Source organism: Paralichthys olivaceus, chromosome 16 (assembly GCF_024713975.1).
Source record: "Paralichthys olivaceus isolate ysfri-2021 chromosome 16, ASM2471397v2, whole genome shotgun sequence".
Taxonomy (NCBI): Eukaryota; Metazoa; Chordata; class Actinopteri; order Pleuronectiformes; family Paralichthyidae; genus Paralichthys; species Paralichthys olivaceus.
Window position 1 is genome coordinate 22,437,407 of NC_091108.1, and position 19,439 is coordinate 22,456,845.

Below are 19,439 nucleotides of genomic sequence, written 5' to 3' on the forward strand. Positions count from 1 at the left end.
TATTTAATTTCAGTAATTTTTTTAATTTTTAAAAGAGCAAATTATTTAAGTTAAAAAAAAAATTGGTACCACTATTAATAATGTAAAACATGATGTTTGCAGACACTGTAGCAATAGATTTTATAATTAAAGGTATAAACTTCACTAATGTTCATTGCATATCTCAACAAGCCATAATCGCACATCCTTCAGTATGGTGGATGACTGTACACCTACTCATCCGTGTAATTATCCAAACAGCAGTGTTGTCTTGAATATCCTGTTGTTCCAAGTCAGAATCTTCAGTTAATGTTCAGATCAAACACCAGAGTGGTGAATTAAAGTGACAGTGATGTGATTTTCTTGTGTCAGGCTGTTTCTAGACTTTGAAATTCAGAGATTTTTACACATGAAAGCATTCTTTTACCCAGAATGGAGCCAAAATCATTAACCTCCAACTTGGTATATTGTTCAGAGGAGAATTGCCAAAATTGTTGAACCTTAAGGTGGATGATCTACAACAGAAAAAGACCACGTCATGTTCTACTCTGGTCTAACATGACAACCATAAGTAAACTTGTATTGTCTTTTATTGTTTGCATGTAAAAGGTCTATGCAGGAGATAACCTGACACGTATATGACTTTACATATCTATATGTCCCAGTTAAGTTTTCCTCTAGGTGACTCAGACAGGCTGCACCACTGGATGTACAACATAAGGTGACAGAACTGGACTCAAACAAGACTGAACACTGAGTCATCACTTCAGCACTGACTCCAGGTACAGACCTTTTTCATAACTTACAGTCAAAGCCAAGTCATGTTTAAACTGATGAAGTATTGACCATATAAATTAAACAGAAAACATTACATTATATGTATAATAATTTCATTGGGGAAGAACTGCATAAAGGACATTCTTTGTCTTTGTGGTACACTGTTGCGTGAAATATCTGCAGAATATAAGGCCACAAATTTGTTTATATGTACAGCCAGTTACTCCTCAATAATGTAATACTTTTATGTTTCTTGTCATTTTGTTAGGGACAAACAAGCCTACAGGACACCGCTGTGCCAAATCTGTTCTGTCTCTTATGGCAAAGAAGACAAATGAAACATTGGACTGTTATCTCAAGTGCATCAAACAGTGAAGGCTTGTCAATACAAGGGGGGCTCCAACATCCTGAGGCAGAAAAAGCCTATTTAAACATGTTAAACATAACTTAATAAGATAATACTAGTTTACTCATACAATGCACCTGGGAGACCGTAAGCATGTGTGAGCATTCAATAGAAATTGTTTTCAAATTGTATTTGGTTCATTTCTGACTGAATACATATACAGCCCGGTTAGGGGAACCAGCCATTAAATTGAATGCAAGTACCTAAACTTTTGGCAACCACAGGACCTGAGGCTGCTATTTAATTGTTTTATCTAGATTTTCCATGACACACAGCTCTCTGCACCCCTAAAACAGCCACCTTTTATTTCCAACGAATTGGTATTAATGTTTTTTATTGTTCTAATGTGACTGGTCAATCATCAACGCGGTCTTAGGTACATCCACCCTCACTGAGTTACTTCCATTGCGAGCTGACAGGCAAAGATGTGGCGAGTAGAACTGCGGCAAATCCAGTAATTTCTTTACAAAAACACCCCAACAAGAAAGAGAGAGGATACATGAGCTTGGTACGGATAGACACGATTTACAGGTTCAGCAGCAAATGATGAGGAAGCGGCTTCTCCTGCTCTTGTTATGAGAAACAGAGTGGGCTAACCAGATGTGGAGTAAGCAACGTCTTATATTGCTTTCCCTGTTTGCAATTTCAAAGTGTTGGCACAGAAATACTATAGATGACAGGGATCGAGACATAACATATCTTTTTGAAAAAATGCAAACTGCATGAAAGTAGTCGCAGTCATTTAGACCACACAACAAGGCTACTACCTTGATAAAGGTTACAGGATTGGCATATTGTGTGTTGTGTTGTTTTTTTGTTGAGTTTGGCTTCAGTTTGTTTGTCTCCCCCAACACTATATATATATATATATATATATAATCAGAAAGTGAAGTATGACAAGCTGATGTCATGGTTTTGTTTGCACATTTCTTTAAGACAAATGCACAACATTCACTGAGAAACTAGACCTGCAATGAATAATTTTAAAGCCCTCTAAGAGAAAACATTTATGCAGGTTGTTATAATAATATTGGACAGGTATTGTGAGACAAAAACACATGATTGCCTCATAGAAGGCACATATTTTCTACAGAAGCATTTGATTGATCTGCTGGACTTTTACTTCTTTCCCCCTAATCTTCATTAATGCTTGTTTTTAATGGTATTGTATTAGTTGCTTCTCCTTTCAAAGTGAAATCGAATGTATTCAGTCAGTATTCAAGTTTTGCAAATATAAACAGAATTTATTAGAAAGATGTTATTGTAAATGAAGTTTGAAAAAGCATTTCATTAAGGGGACATAAAACACATAAAGGTGGACAATATAACAATTATAAAATGTAAAGGTTCACACATTTATTTGAATATAATTCACACACTTGGCCTGTGCAAGTGGTAACAGCTATGCCCTCAACAGGACCAGAGCTGCAGAGTCAATATGGTGGGAGAAAAATGGCAAGATGGGGATGGAAAAAATTTCCACTATGAGCTTCAAATTCGCTCTTCACTTTGGACTCAGCTAAAGAAATAATCAACAGAAAATGAAAATAGTTATTAGCTGTAGTCCTGTACAATAAAGTTAAAATGAGTTATTTTACTCTGTTGAAGAGATGAAATTTGGGGAAATGTATGTTAGGATATGAAGATATAACTTTATTAGTAAGAAGCATAAGCATAATAGGAATCCCCTCTCAATACACTCAAGACAAAAATATTAAGCTGCATGTTGGATTGTTCTGCTGTTTCCACATTATACTACGTCCAAAGTCTAAGAAAAATGCATACTGTGCAATGAGATGAATGTACAGGACTAGTTCAAAATGTTGTGCCTTCACTATGAAAGGCCTCATGGTTCAGGTTGTGAATGTTTCCACTGCAGTGAATAAAAGATTGAGAAAGCCAATGCTATATTTTCTTTACATTACATGTCATTTTGTGGACGCTTTTATCCAACGCAGCATACTATTGGCGCATTCATCATCTATGAGGGGCCATTTAGGGGTGCAGTATCTTGCCCAAGGACACTTGGACACTTCTGCATGTAGATGGGGAAAACTTAGGATCAAACCGCTGGCCTGATTGAGGACAACCACTCTACTCCTCAGCTACAGCCACCTTCTTTGCATGAGCAAAGCCTGGCTTTAATATTTAAATAAGCTCTGTGTGGTGTAGCTTGCTTACAGTCAGCAGTTTGAAGTGCAATAGCTTTCTGATCCTTTTATCACACCGAGTATAGGCTGAACACGTCTGCCACTCAAGCTGCACATTTCTGTTGAGCCTGTTGCCAGGCAACAATTTCATCAGGTTTCCACCAGAGAAAAAAGAATCTTAATCTGGCCCCTGGGTGTCCTTTACCATCATTAGCTGTGGGACAAATCTCAGATGGTTAACAAATCTAAATCACAGGAACTAGAAACTGCTTATTTGTAGACAACACACCAAGCAGCCACTCTCTGGCTAATGGCAAATCGAGAAGCGCCTCAAGCTATACTACCTCCCAAAATTGTGTGATTTCTATGAAATTCATACAATACAGACCTTATTAGTTTCATCATCTAAACCAACAACTTGTCAATTAGACTCTGTCTAAGATCCTGTCGGATCTTAGTGCAGCATTTAACACCATAGATCATAAGATTCTGGTACAGAGACTGGAAACAACATGTATGGATCAAAGCAACGACACTACACTGGTTTAAATCATATTTATCAGATAGATTTCAATTTCAACACTGACCCCTCCATGCACATGCAGGTTAGTCATGGAGTTCCACAAGGTTCTGTCCTTGGACTGATACTCTTCACCTCATATATGCTCCCCTTAAGCAACATCATCAGACAGCACCACATACACTTCCATTGTTACACAGACGACACTCAGCTATACATTTCTATGAAGCCTGATGAATTTAATAACTTAGTTCAACTTCAGGAATTTCTCAAGAACATCAAGGCCTGGATGACCCAAAACTTCTTACTTCTAAATTCAGACAAAACTGAGGTTGTTGTAATTGGCCCTAAACATCTTAGAGAATCACTGTCTGAACAGATAGTCACCTTGGATGTTGTCAGCTTGTCCTCCAGCTCCACTGTGAGGAACCTTGGAATTATGTTTGACCAGGACATGTCATTTGACCAACATATAAAACAAGTCTCTAGGACAGCTTTCTTCCACCTGCAAAATTAACAAAATTAGAAACATCCTGTCTCAGAAGGATGCTGAAAAAGTAGTCCACGCATTTATTACCTCTAGACTAGATTACTGTAATTCCTTATTATCAGGATGTCCCAGGAAATCTGTAAAAAGTCTCCAGTTGGTCCAAGATGCTGCAGCATGAGTGCTGACAGGAACTAGAAGGAGAGATCATATTACTCTTGTCTAAGCTTCTCTACATTGGCTCCCTGTAAAATTCAGAATAGATTTCAAGATCCTGCTCCTCACATTTAAAGCCCTCAACAATCAAGCCCCTTCATACATCAGAGACCTAATAACACCATATTATCCAAATAGATCACTTCGTTCACAAAACACAGGCTCTCTTGTGGTTCCAAGAGTCTGTAAGAGTAGAGCAGGAGGTAGAGCATTCAGCTACCAGGCTCCTCTCCTGTGGAACCAGCTCCCATTCTGGGTTCGGGAGGCAGACACCATCTCTGCATTTAAAGTTAAACTAAAAATGTTCCTTTTTGATAAAGCCTTTAGTTAGTTCTGGATCAGGTGAGTCCTGAACCATCCCTTAGTTATGCTGCTATAGGTCTAGACTGCTGGGAGAACTCCTCATCATGCACTGAGCACTTCTCACCTTCTCTCTGTCTCTCTGCCCCCCCACACTCATTAATTTATTTTAATACATGTCAATAACTATGTTTCTTTTTTCTGTCTCTTTCTCTATCTCATTGCAGGTATCTCTGACTCCAGAATTGCAGGACAACAACTATTATTATTATTATTATTAACAACAATACTTCAGTAATTAATTATTATATGAATTGTTACTTTTATCATTAATAATCAAAAATAAGGGCTGGGTAAAAAAAGCGATTCAATCGATTTTTGATCAATTTCATTTAAATTTTGCAATATCGATTCATAGAGCATGAGATCGATTTTTCCCCATGAAGTTAACCCCAGTAGTCTTGCGCGTGATGCAGCAGTGGCACGTTTATGTCCGCTTGTCATTCAAGTGCACAAGCGTGCAAGATGGGCGACGCAGGTAAAACTCCGCTCAGAAGGACACATTGTATATCAGTGCTGGATCCTCGATTTAAGATGCCACTGCTGCACCTGATGTAAGTATTTTTTTTAAAAACTGTTCAATTTAATAAGAATGTTTTCATTGAGAATTAAAAGATTCTCTATTGGATTATAAGGAATATTATATAATTTAAAAGAGGTCATAAATGATTTTCAATCTATTTTTTTTTATGTCTTATTCAACAGCAAAATACTGATGGTAATGATGCTGATGAAGGAGCTGAGGAGATGGGGGAAGCCACTTCGCCCAAGAAATCCAGCACCCTTGAGTCTCTCCTTGGGGCACTCTACTCACTAAAGGAAAATGGACAGAAAACTTCAGCAAAGAGGGCTGAGGTGAAATCAGAAGATACAGGGCGGAAAAACCTGCTGGGCTGAATGAAAATCCTCTGACCTGGTGGAGGTCAAATGAAAGGGAGTATCCACTGTTGGCTCGCCTGGCGAAGCAATACCTTTCTGTCCCAGGGACCAGTATTGCGTCGAAGAGGATGTTTTCAACTGCAGGTGATATTCTCACTGCAAAAAGGAGCTGCCTAACCCCAGATCATGTCAATGAGCTCCTTTTCCTGCACAAGAATCTCACAATTACCAAGTGAGAGCAAAGTTACAATAACAGGACTTGACTTTAGACAGTTTAAGTTTACTTTTAGTTTTGTTACCATTGTTATTATTAGTTTTGCACATTAAGAAACAATGCCTTGATACAATTTGCAGTGATGAAATGTTGTAGTTCAAGTACACTTTCACTTGCAATTCCTTTATAATTTCAAAATTGCACTTTTGAGACTTGAGACAGTTTTGTTTACAGCTGAAATTTAAACTGTCCTATTTACAAGTTTGCACTTGGTGAAAAGAAACAATAAAGTACATTAGTATTTTGTAACACAGTTGAGCCATTTTCATTATTTTAGAGCAGATTGAATTGAATCGTATCGAATCCAATCCAATCGTGATTAATCGATTCAGGATGTTATGAATCGAAATTGAATCGATTTAGGAAATTGGCCACGATACCCAGCCCTAATAATCAATAACTTCTTTACACTGTTATTGTTTACATTTTAACCAGTCAGATCTGATACCTGATGGTGCACACGTTTTCCTGGTCTCTCTCCCCTCCTCCCCCTCCCCACTATCTCTCTCTTCTCTCTCCTCTTTTCCACCCATCTCTCCTCTCCTCCCCATTTTTCTCTGCTCATCCCAACCGGTCGAGGCAGATGACCATCCACATAGAGTCTGGTTCTAGAGGTTTCTCCTTGTTAATGAGGGAGTTTTTCCTCCACAGTCACCAAAGTCATTGTTAGAACTGTTGGGTTTCTCTATATTAATATGATTTTAAGGCCTTGACCTTCTATGTAAAGTGCCTTGAGATAATGTACAGTAGTACACACGCATAAGACGCACCTGAGAAATGTGTGTCAAGCACGCAGTGTGGCTGCTGTTATAGCATTGATAAGAATGGGGCTAAAATGAAAAGCAAGACATTCTGCGCCACACACACATAGTCACATCATGTGTGGGTATAATCTAAAGCTCAGAAGGAAATCAAATGGGTGTATTTTCTAAAATGTTTTCACTGTCCCTTCAAGATTCTTGTAATTATGTTATAATTAATAATCAAAGTTGTTTTTAAAAAGTGAAACTTCATCATATTAATGGAAAAAATCTTAAAAATACAAAATGATAGAGTCTAGCTCAGTGATTTAAAACCAACCCAGCAGGGTTAGTTATAGATATTAGTGCAATCTTATGGCACTGATGCTTGACAAAATTGTATTGGTATGATATATCATTATATTTACCAACTAAGACAAAGACAAAGAAAACTATTTGTTATGGTGTTGTTGTCCTAAACTAGTAGTGTTGCTTAGTGTACATACACTGCTCAAAAACATTATCATAGTTGAAGTATAACCGCAAGTCAGTTAAATTTCAGTTATATCAATCTTTTTTAAGAAGCACAAGTGATTGTGAATCAGTTTCACCTGCTCTGGTGCAAATGAAAGTGACAACAGGTGCAATGGAGGCAAAAGCAAGACAACCCCAAAAAGGGAATGGTTTTACATGTGGTGGCTTCAGACACTTGCTCTCTACTTATCCCTCCTGACTAATTCTTCCTTTAGTCTTGTGTTCTGCTTGTGTCCTTGTCACTACTGGCAGCATGAGGTGGTACCTGCAGCCCAATCAGGTTGCACAGGTAGTCCAGCTCCTCCAGGAAGGCACATCCACAAGTGCTACCAGCACAGTCTCAAGAGCATGGGGGAGATACCAGGAGACCGGCAGTTACACAAGGAGAGCTGGACAGAGCCGTAGAAGGGCATCTACAGCAGCAGGACCAGTATCTGCTCCTTTGTGCAAGGAGGAACAGGAGGAGCACTGCCAGAGCTCTACAAAAATTACCTCCAGCAGACTACAGGTGTGCATGTTCCTGACCAAACAGACTCCATTAAGGGTGGCATGAGGACACAACAACCTCTAGTGGGAACTGTGCTCACAGCCCAGCACTGTGATGCTCGATGGCATTTGCCAGAGAACACCACAATTGGCAGGTCCGCCATTGGCGCCCCTTTCTCTTCACAGATCAGAGCCGGTTCAGACTGAGCCCGTGACAGGCGTGAACATTATGCTGACTGTAACATCATCCAGCATGACCGGTTTAGCAGTGGGTCAGTGTTGGTCTGGGGAGGCATATCCTACACTGGTGCAGTGGGCCCCGGGTTCCTCCAGGTGCAGGCAGTTCCTTGATGACGAAGGCATTGATGCCATTGACTGGCCCTCTCATTCCCCTGCAGTTTGTAGAATGATGGAAGGTAAATGAATTGAGGAATTATTGTCAGTAACGGTAGAGTATCTGAGTAGACATATTGACCTTGGTGCCAGCGAAAGTGATTTGTCTTTTGTGTCTGAGGCTTGTTTGTGGTCTAGCAGTGAGGAACCTGTTTTAGACAGTATGAGGGGGTAGGAGACTGCTGCACTTCAGGGAGGTAATCATCCCAGTGGTTTAATATGATAATCCATTAATCCCTGCCTTCAGCCAAAATATAGACTCAAATGTCACAAAAATGTGCCATTCACCTGTCTTGCCTGAGTTCAACTTTTGATTTATTGAAGACTCTTTTTGTTACGTTTTTACCTTAAAATAAAGGACACTTTCTGTTACACAGTATTTAGTTCTGCGTTTGAGTCCACCTGTTCCCGCATTCCCCCCCCACTAAACCTGACAATTATGACAAGTCAGAATTAAATCAGTAACCGTGCCGTTCGCCAGGTAATCAACTGAAATGACATAAAATGAACACAAAACCACAATTTGAATGACACGGACATATTATCCACTGTATAATCCGCATACATGAACATATTTATAGCATTCAACATAAATTGTAATCAAATTGTATACATTTCTTAACTCACCAGCTCAGCTTCACCAGTCAAAACAATAGCACCCATTTAAAAGAAGATCCGGCAGGTTAATACAGCCGCCCCAATTAACCTACAGGGGGGTTTGCTCCCACAAGAGGTCGCTATTACGTTACAACAAATGTTGAATAACTTCACACACATAGTCTCTAAAAATAGAGTAGGAGCCAGAGGTTTCAGCTATCAAGCTTCTTTCCTGTGGAATCATCTTCCAGTTTCAGTCCGGGAGGCAGACACCCTCTCTACGTTTAACAGTAGGCTTAAAACCTTCCTTTTTGATAAAGCTTATAGTTAGCTTGTTCTGATCTGTCTTGGACCAGCTCTTAGTAATCCTCCTGTAGGTCTAGATTATCTGGCATGACAAACAGAGTTTCTCTTTCCTCTTCTTCCTCTTCATCACATTAATGTCTCATCAACACATGGTACTGACTTGGCTTCTTCCTCAGAGTCCTTGTGCTCCATTGTTTGCAGATCCAGGATGGCTGTATTGCTGTATGTCTTCACCCATCCCTGTCACCCAAAGAGGGACTAGGCCTTCATGGGTTTTGAATATATTCCTTGGGGCACTTCAGCATCTTCCCTTTGAGACACTTGGAGCTGAAGATGTTGAATACTTAAACCTGCACTTCTATTAGCCATATCTTCTGCCAGGAGGATAAGCAAGCTCCAAGCATTTTTGATCAAATGTAATTGTTGCAGGTTCTCACTGGATGGATCAAGTGTATTCCTCCGCCCCAGTCCAGTATTCTTGCCTAAGGTTCTGTTCCTTCTGTCACAGTCATTTGAACTGCAGTGACTCTCCACTTCTGAAGGAGACAAGGCAGTCAAGCAGCACCAGTTGGTGCTTTGGTCAGGGCCTTGGTGAAGCAGATCCAGTAAACAGGCCATCAGGAAGATAGATCCCTGTCCTTATTTGCTTCCCTTCTAGTGAACTTGATAGGTCCTTATCATAGTCTAGACTTTCCCGCTGGGTTGTGGACACAATTCAGCAAAATTATATATGTTCTTAGTTATGGATACTTCATCATTTGGTAGCATAATATGTGAGCAGTCTACTGCTCCATTCAGTTCACTGTTCAAAGATGTGAGCATATTCAATTAATTATCACAGTTGTCATGGGTGTTTGGCTGAGTTCAACCTATTAAACTAAGTATAAAAATGAAAAAAGTGTGAATTTGCACAACCTTAGAAGCAGCTTTGCTCTTTCTTCAGTACAAGAGAGATTTAAGGACAAATAAGGAATGCATTTTAACATGACTTAACAATTCTCTCTAAATGACTAGTTTGAAGTGGTAGTTAATAATTGTCAAATCAATGTGAAGCATATCAAAATTAAGGGGGGATGGGCTCCTAGCGGAAACACTGGTCCCTTTTAGTTTTTGATTGTTGAGAATTTATTGTTCAGTCCCTGATAGAAAATTAATAAAAAGGTGAAAATACATTTTCTGAATAATTTGTCTTAATTTTTCAGCTATTCTCATTGCCTGTATTGAAAAGTATAACCGTGCATTTTCAAATCTTTCCATATTGCATGGCAAATAAACCACAAATGTAAAACTCCATCACAAAATGTGAGGAACAGGCCATTCAGACAGAACTTGTCATGTCATATTTTGACTGTCAAGCCACTCTTATTATGGTTACATAAGATACCCAATAAATCTATTTTCTTTCAGGTTGTCATTGGCTGCCCTTGAGGCTAGCTATATAGTTATGCAGGTAATGTCTAACACTACCTGTTAATTGTGGCCCTCAACACTTTTAAGATACTTATTCTGTGGATATACATGATTCAAAAAATAATTTACTCCTCAGCAGTGGTGTAAAGTGCTGTGTGTGAATATAGAAAGTATTCATGGGTGGAAAACTCTATTTGAAGTATAATTAAAGAACAATGGGCCTCATGCAAGAATATTTTTGTACACATCAACAAACGCTTCCGAAAAAGTGTGTAAATGACATGTGTAAACCAATACTACACATTATGCAACAACATCTAATGTGTGCTCTACTACGGTATGAGGATGCGTATGACACTCATTGTATGAGTGCTCCTTTTTTTATGTGCAGGATTACTAGAGGTGAGAGAGTTTGATAGTTTACAAGTTTAAGCATTACATCAATTATCAGAAAACAATAGTGAATTGTTCTTTTGGGGTCCCGGCAGGCGCCACTCCTGTTTCAGCATTGGGGGTCTCGGCAGATGTCGCTCCAGTTTCGATGTCAGGGGTCCCAGCAGATGTCACTCCTGTATCAGCATCGGAGGTCCCGGCAGACATCACTCCTGTTTCGGCGTCGGGCGTCCCAGCAGACATCCCTCCTGTTTCAGCTTTGGGGGTCCTGGCAGACATCAATCCTTTTTCGGCGTTGGGGGTCTCTGCAGGCATCACTCCTCTTTTGGCATCAGGGGTCCCGGCAGTCATCACTCCTGTTTTGGCGTCGGGGTCCCAGCAGGTGCCGCTCCAGTTCCTACCCCATGCAAGGGGGACCGAGCAGACTTCACTCCTGTTCCTGCTCCACGCAGGGCAGTCCCAGCAGGCATCATTACAGTTTCGCCTCCACGCAGGGCGGTCCCAGCAGGCATCATCACAGTTTCGCCTCCTCTCATGGCGGTCAGGACGATGCCCCTTCCTGTTTCTGCTCAATGCATGCGGGTCAGGCCGACACCCCTTCCTGTGTCTCCTGTCTCTGAACAGCTGCAGCAGCAGCAGCCTTCCCCAGTCTCCCCAGTGCCTTGGTCGCCATCTCCAGAGCCCCCAGCATCTGAGCTGCAGTCACCTTCTCCAAATCCGCCTGTCTGATCTGCAGCAGCTACCTCCCCTAGTCTCGCCGGTGCCTGAATCACAGCAGCTGCTATCTCCACCATCTGCAGCCTGTCTGATCTGCAGCCGTCTTCTTCAAAGTCCCCTGCATCTGTCTCTGACCAGCCTCCAGGCTGTCCGCCCGAGCCCCTGTGCTCTGTTCCTCATCCCTCTCAAGTGAGTTTTCTGTCCTAGTGTTTTCCTTGTTTTTGCTGTTTTGAGAACTTTGGATCACTGTGTTGCTTTTCTGCTTATGGACTGTTTACGATTTTGTTTTTGTAAAGAACCCTGAATTATTAAAGGACACTTTCCGTTTCACCTTTTGTCTCTGCATCTTGGGTCCTCCTGTTTCCACTAAACATGGCACCATCTGTACTATATTGCAGCACAAAGGAGTGGGCAAGTGAAAATGGACCCAGAGAAGATTTAGTCATTAGTCATTTTCACTTGCCCACTCCATGTGAGCAACAGGGAGTTACTAGTCATGAAACTAGCCTTGGAAGAATGGAGACACTGGTTGGAAGGTGCAGAGTTCCCTTTCGTCGTGTGGACCCACTCTTTCCTACCTATCAGAGGCTACTCTGAGGAGTCTCCTACCTGCTTTGACAGCATCCTGCCCCCGCCCTGTGTGGTTGGTGCACTGACCTGGGATGTAGAGGCCACAGTCAGAGAGGCCCACCACAGTGAGCCGTACCCTGATACTCTCTTTGTCCCCAGTTCTGCCCTTTCTTTCATGCTCCAGTGGGGCCATGTCTCACAGTTCTCCTGCTACCCTGGCATTAGTTGAATCTTCACCCAAGCTTTTGTATGTGCCTGTATTGTGTGTACCAGAAGCAAGGCCCTCACCACCCTCCTGTGGGGTTACTCTGCCCTCTTCCCATCCCTGGACATGCTTGGTCACATACAGCTCTGGACTTTGTTACTGGACTCCCTCTCTCCAAAGGTAAAAAAGTCATTCTTACCATTGTGGATCGGTTTCATTTTGTCCCCCTGTCTAAACTCCACTCGGGTGACTGCTCCATCATGTTTTGTGTCTCCATGGTATACCTTCCAATATCGTCTCTAATCAGGGCCCTCAGTTCATTGAGGTGTGGAAGTGTGGAGGGCTTTCTGTCAGGCTTTGGGGACCACGGTCAGTTTATCTTCTGGTTTCCACCCCCAGGCCAATTGGTAGACTGAGAGGGTGAACCGGGATATGGAGGCAGCCCTCAACTGTGTCACCTCCGCAAATCCATCCTCCTTGAGCTCCCAGCTGGGGTGTATTGAGTACACTCACAACTCCCTCAGCTACTGGCAAGTCCCCCTTTGAGTCACTCAAGAGAGAGATATTGCAATACCTTCTGTCCAGTCCCATCTCTGACGCTGCTGCAAAGTTTTGAGGGAAACCTGAGCCACCCTGCTTAGAAACGCATCCCACACCATCGGCCCCCAGCCCCCAACTACATCCCATGTCAGAAAGTTTGGTTATCCTCCAAAGACATTGCACTTAAGAAAGAGTCTAAGAAACACCTACCTTTGGCCTGTTTGAGATTGAAAAGATCATTAACCCCACCAATGTCGGACTTCAACTCCCTAAGAGTATGCCTTGAGGATTCACCCATCTTTTCATGTCTCTCTGCTCAAGTCAGTAAACTCCAGCTCATTGTGCCCATTGAAACATCCGGAGAAGCCGGGTGGGTCACCTGGAGGCTCCCATTAGAAGGGGGGTACTGTCATGATCTCCATCTCTCATCCAGCATCTCTGTGTCCCCACCCCCCTTGACTCTCTAATTATGTTCAGTCACTGCATCAATGCAGAATCGTCCACCTCTTTGCAGGCGACCAAACATTAACACATGTGCTGCTGCTGCTTCTACACTCTGTGTTTGTGTGTGTGGACGTGGCTTCCTGCTCCCGAGATCTGGAAGCTGGCACACCTAATGCTCACCACCTAATCACCTCCTGCAGTACTACTACCCCGGCTTTCCCTCCAGCTAGATCATTCCATTCACTACAGTGGTAGCTACATCTGAAATTTGTTCTATGTTGCCTTGCCTATGCTCGTACCTAACCACTTGTTTCTTTGTGTTCACAACCATCCCAGCCTGCTAGCTCCTGATCAACACCAGCTGCTAACCTGTCCGCCGCAGGCCGTCTTCACTATTCCCTCTCTATTGCCTGCTGAAGCCACTGGATCCCTCGCTGTCACTCTACCACTGTTCTGCCTGCTTCCCAGTGAATTCCACCTTTAATCTCCATTTCAATAAACTGTTAAAATGTATCCTCTTGCATTCTGGGTCCGAATCTCTATTGACAAACAATTTTGCTTTCTGAATTTTAACATTTCTAGTCTAATTTATACTCACTAAAGATGAAGTTATAGTTATCTATGAAACTTTACTACTCCTTTCATGAACCACATCTGATATAAAGTAACAATAACATAGAACACATTGATGGACATGTTAATCACAGACTTTAGTTTTAATGCAGTTAAGATATTTTACTTAATACTTTCCTTATGTGTCTCATGACATACCAAATTTAATGAAAATGAAAACATTAATTCACCAAAGTGTCCTGTTTGATTTATTATGAGGAAAAGGGTAAATGTGCCAAGAGAAGGCAAGTCTTCTGTAGTCCAAGGGACCTCAGCATACTTTAATCATTTAAGGTACATGTGTTTAACATACTGTTCAATCACATAAACTGAGGCTAAAAATGAAAATTAATTAAGAAATTAGGTCAAACTGAACCTGTAAATACAGAGACTGTTAGTCTGTCATCTCATCAGAGGAAACTGAAGGTGGCTTATCAACATCTCATTAGAGTTGGGCGATAAAACAATAAAGATAATTATCGTGATATAACTTTTTCTTGATATGGTCGAGTCAACATCGATAGAACTAATTCCATTCATGTTTTGACAGAAAGGATGAACAGCCAATGACAATGAGAAAAGCACTGAGTCAATCATGTGGCTGGAATAGAGTACAACCACGTCAGGTTAGGTTGACGCACACAGCACGGAGTGTAGGAGCAGCAGCAGCACATGTGTTAATGTTTGGTCGCCTGCGAAGAAGTGGATGATTCTGCATTGATGCAGTGACTGAACATAATCGATTCATGTTTAACACTGCATTCATTGTTTTAGTAATGTCCTGCCGCTGAATAATTCTAACCACTGCTGCTTCAGGACCAGGATGCTAGCACATAAAGGGCCGGTCATCCAGTGTCAGAGTCTCCTGAGTCTTCTTCCTCTGCACTCCCCCTCAGTGCAGTGGGTTCGTAAGAAATTGCGGGAGGGGGGGAGATTTCTGGGCTTTATTGAGACACCAACATTTGGAACAGCAAAGAAAAGAACACTGAAGAATGTGGAATAAACTTAACATAAAACTACATACACAAAAATAACCAAAGAATAGGAACGAGGGTGCATGCGCGTCTTCCAGTTTCAACATCCAGAGTTCAAGCTGTATATATATATATATAAGTAAACAGAAAGAGAATTGCCTTGTTGTTTCAATAACAACAGCATTCCAAGATACTATATGTGCAGGGAACTCATGGTACAGTCGATGGTCAAGTCAGTCAGGCATAAGCCAGCCAGAAGCTCCAGGGAAACTCTATAGGTAACACACAATCCACCTGACTGATAAAAAATGTCCTCCTGATCCCAACTTCAGAGACGAGGCATCTGCTCCGGAGCAGCGACACCAAGCGGACTTTACAACACACTTTGCAAAGGTAAAACAGAGGATTCCCTGTGACCACACACTAGCCGTAAACTATTCCTCACTTCTGTGTTATTGTTCAAATTGTGATTGTGATTGGATTGGAATGTAATTGGACACACATAAGCACACGCAACAGGCTGCACCTGCTGTTGTGGCAGCATCTCCGGTTGGGCAGGGAAACGTGTTTTGGCACAATATACTGTAGAACTGTTTGAGTAGGACTCACAATTGACAAGGTCGATTCAGCCAAAAGAATTATTTTTTCATACACACAATTAGTTTTTTGTGATGAGGTTTTGAGATTATGACTGGCTCCACACTGTAATTTGTTTCAGTAATTCCCATTACTGAAACAAATTGGGCTTGAATTTATGTTTTCATCTGATTAATTAATTGATTGATTCAACGGTTGAAGTGAAATAACAGGAAGCAACTATGGGTTAAAAGGCTCACTTCATCTATGGTCTGTATTGACAGTGCTTTTCTCTTCATGACCACTCAAAGCACTTTACACAACAGAAGTTAGCTTGCGAGTCTCCGAAAAATGCAACCAAAATTCTGAGTTCTGCAACAACTTCATCTGCAAAACAAGCAAAAAAGGTGGGACGGCAGGGGGTGAGGTTTACTGGCTACAGATTAGTGTAGCCTGATCTTGCTAGCTGTACCAGGAGTACCCATTATATCTTTAACAATACCAATCTCACTATGTCAATTTCCACAGTATCTGTGCTATCGCTGTTTTATGAATATTAATTAAAGATAATTTGACTTCATTGAGCATCACAAACTCCCCAAACAGGATTTTGCATTGTCTGTGACTACTATTTCTTATAGAAAAACATATTTGGATAATAATACAATATTCTATTATGTTGAATGTAGACACAAGAGGTATGGGGAATCACTGATGGTAGTTCCATATATCCATATGAAAGAAACTAACCTAAATTAAAGTGATGTGCCGTTGCCTATCTTTCCATGCTGGGAGAGAATATAAAACAGAATATAAAAACTGCTCATCTCAGAGCCGAGGCTCTGCCCACACTCATCGCCATTTGGTCTTGAATTAGAAACATGCGGGGTCTGCGTGTCCTCTCATCCTCAGCCATGAGCCACAACTGACACGAGCTGCTCTGGGCCGCACAACTTCTCATTGAGGCGAGAGATGAGCGCCCACATCCCTGCAGACATGACTGCGCCACGCAGCATCGACGGCCGAGGACACCATGCAAACCTCTCGCGTCTCAGCTCTGGCTGAGCTAATTATGGCAATTATGTGCAGCCAGCAGCTGTGCATGTTTGCGTTCCCTTCATCCAGCTGCGGGGCTCCCGTGTGGAAACACCACACCACATGTATCACACCTCAAAGCTGCGGACACAAACGACTATCTTGAGCGAGTGTTGAAGACGCGAACCCCCGTCGGTGCCGCTACACACAGAGCTGAGGATCAGTGGAGCGGTGGCTCCGTGACACCGTCCGATCCCCGTCAGCGGGATCGAGCTGTCTCGGTGTTCATCCATCCAAACTTTGATGTACATTTTAATGAACGAGTGGTGAGATGAGAGTGAGCTCAGTCTTCGCCATGTCTTGTGAGGCACTGTGTGACACGGCATTTGGAAAAAAATAACAGCGAGGGGAGAACGGGCGACAGCAGCGTCTCACCGGGCTGCAACTGCTGGAGCGTCCGTGAACGGCAACTGAGCAGAGAGCACCGCCAGTGCGCAGCACACTGTACACCATTCAAATACACACCTCCACCTTCTCACCGGTGTGAGTCATACTGAGAGAGCCAGTGGTCGTATTGGTGAGCTGAGCCTGTCACGCACCGAACCTGCATCTGCCATCGCGCACTCTTACGATCGTCTTACCAGTAGCTGATCCTCACATCGTCGCTGGACGGGGCCACCGGCTTCTACATCCAAATGTACGTCCGTTCCTGGAAGAGGTGCACTGACGAAAGAGAGTCACTGGTGGAATGTGTGTGTGTGCGCGCGTGTGTGTGTGTGTGTGAGAGAGAGAGCGAGAGAGAGAGCGAGAGAGAAAGAGAGAGAGCGCGCACGAGCATGTGGATGTGGGGGAATCAAGTGATGCTCGATGTTAAACGCAACTAGTTAGGATGGTACCGGAAGACAGGTGATTTTTGCTTTCAAGAATAAAAGCACACAAACGTTTCGTCAAAAATAAACATGTAACTGGTTTATCTACAAATATAAGAGCGGATAATACATAGCCTTAAACTGTTAATACTTGAAATAACTAAAGGAGAAGAGCCAGGGAACTAAAGTGGTTGTAAATGGTTGTATATGATCCATGTTTCTTTCACTGCAGCTTCACAAGTTATACCTCAAAACCAACAGTACAGTACCTCAATACTAATTGCTTTGCCAATTGGTTTGTTGGGATTGTATTAAAGTGAAATTAGAGGATTCAACAATGTAAGGAAGATATCAGCTAAGTAAAAAAATTATAAATTATTTGAGTAATCATGATCCAATGAAATTCTGCCAAAATAATGCACACACTCAGATCATTTAGTTTTTTTGTGATGAAGTATTTAGATTATAACTGGCTCCACACTGTAATTTGACTCAGTAATTCCCATTTCTGAATAAAATTGGGCGTGATTTTTTTTTCATCTGATTGATTGATTGATTTAACTCTAGAAGTGAAATAACAGGAAGCAACTATGGGTTAAATAGCTCAGTTCATCTATGGTCTGTATTTACATAGTGCTTTTCTAGTCTTGATGACCACTCAAAGCGCTTTATACAACAATTTTAGCTAGTACTAATAAATCATTTGTGTAATCATGATCAAATGAAATTACTACATTGCTACAACTACAATTAATATGGACCCCCCAAAAACCAGTAGCTAAAGACAAAGTAAAAGTGCAGCCACCTCAGGGCCCTCGTTGTTCTCATTGTTATTAAATAAAGATGCCCAAATAATAATAATAATAATAATACAATTTCCTCAAGTAACATGACAGTAGTCCAAAACATGACAGCATTAAGATTCAGGGTACTATATACTAACATATAAAATGTATAAACATCTGTGTGTAATTAACAACTGACTGTCATATCAACAAAAGTATAATGCAATAATATTTTAATAATGTATTGTCAGTTTTCATTTTGAACTGGATGTCATGGTCTCAGTATCTTCCTGTCCCCTCCATTGTGTCTCTGAGTTGTCTGTGTGTTTTGGTGGACTCACCTGCATCCTATTTACTTCATCAACTCCAATGCCCCAGATCTAAATTGTCGTGTGAATTTGCTATTTGGAATGCTTGATCTTGCTTGGTTGTTTTTTGCCTCGTTAATAATCTGTGCTTTTCTTGTCTGCTCTCTTAGCCCACATCAACCTGCCCCTTCCGCGAAACACCCCTCTAACCCTAATCCCTCTTTTCATTACTTTCAGAGGTAAATATAATGTTACAATGCTGTATTCTCGTGTTAAACGTGGTCAGAGTTTCATAAGATAAGACAAACATCAAGAAAATATTTCACTGAATCTATAGGAAAGGCTTGGATGCAGCCTGCATTGTGTGTGGTGGTTAAACATGCATTCAGCTTCCTAAAATAATTTAACTTAAAAATGTCAATTAATGCAAGATTGGAAAATGCAGACATTCAAAAATAAAAATCATGTTCCAATAGATTAAACAAAGATTATCTGCCATATAATATACATCTTCCAAACTAGGTCATGAGATAAACAGGTGAAGAGCAGAAATATAGGCACATGGTGTTCTTTCAGTGCCATATACAGAACAAGATAAAACAAAATATATATACAAAAATAAAATAAAAATCTATCCCTGCAGGATTGGTTTAAATTCAAAAACAACCTATGCCACTAAATAAAGTCAATCTTTACAATAAAATATGTGACATAAATCACCAGCCTATCAGTAATAGACCACCTGTTTTTAAAACATCCATCTTTTGAATCGAGGTCTCCTCTATTTCCTCTGCGTACTGCGCGGCTCACAGCAGAAAAGATAGTGAAATTATTTTCTTGACTTTCAATACATGCAACACTTCCTGTACTCCGTTCAAAGTAAAAGCACTCCTGCGT

At 41.3% G+C, this 19,439-nt stretch overlaps 1 protein-coding gene across 5 annotated transcripts in view; it reads right to left on the reverse strand.

The window, feature by feature from the left end:
• The window catches only part of dlgap1a (discs, large (Drosophila) homolog-associated protein 1a), a 102,588-nt gene extending 85,081 nt beyond the window's left edge, over positions 1 to 17,507 (reverse strand). For 2 of the 5 annotated variants that reach the window (XM_069511335.1, XM_069511334.1), the window contains exon 1: positions 17,222 to 17,507. The gene's annotated coding sequence lies outside the window, so the exon portion shown is untranslated. The remainder of the gene's footprint in view (positions 1 to 17,221) is intronic. The other 3 variants (XM_069511333.1, XM_069511337.1, XM_069511336.1) reach the window with 3 other exon arrangements.
• Positions 17,508 to 19,439: the final 1,932 nt, after the last annotated feature.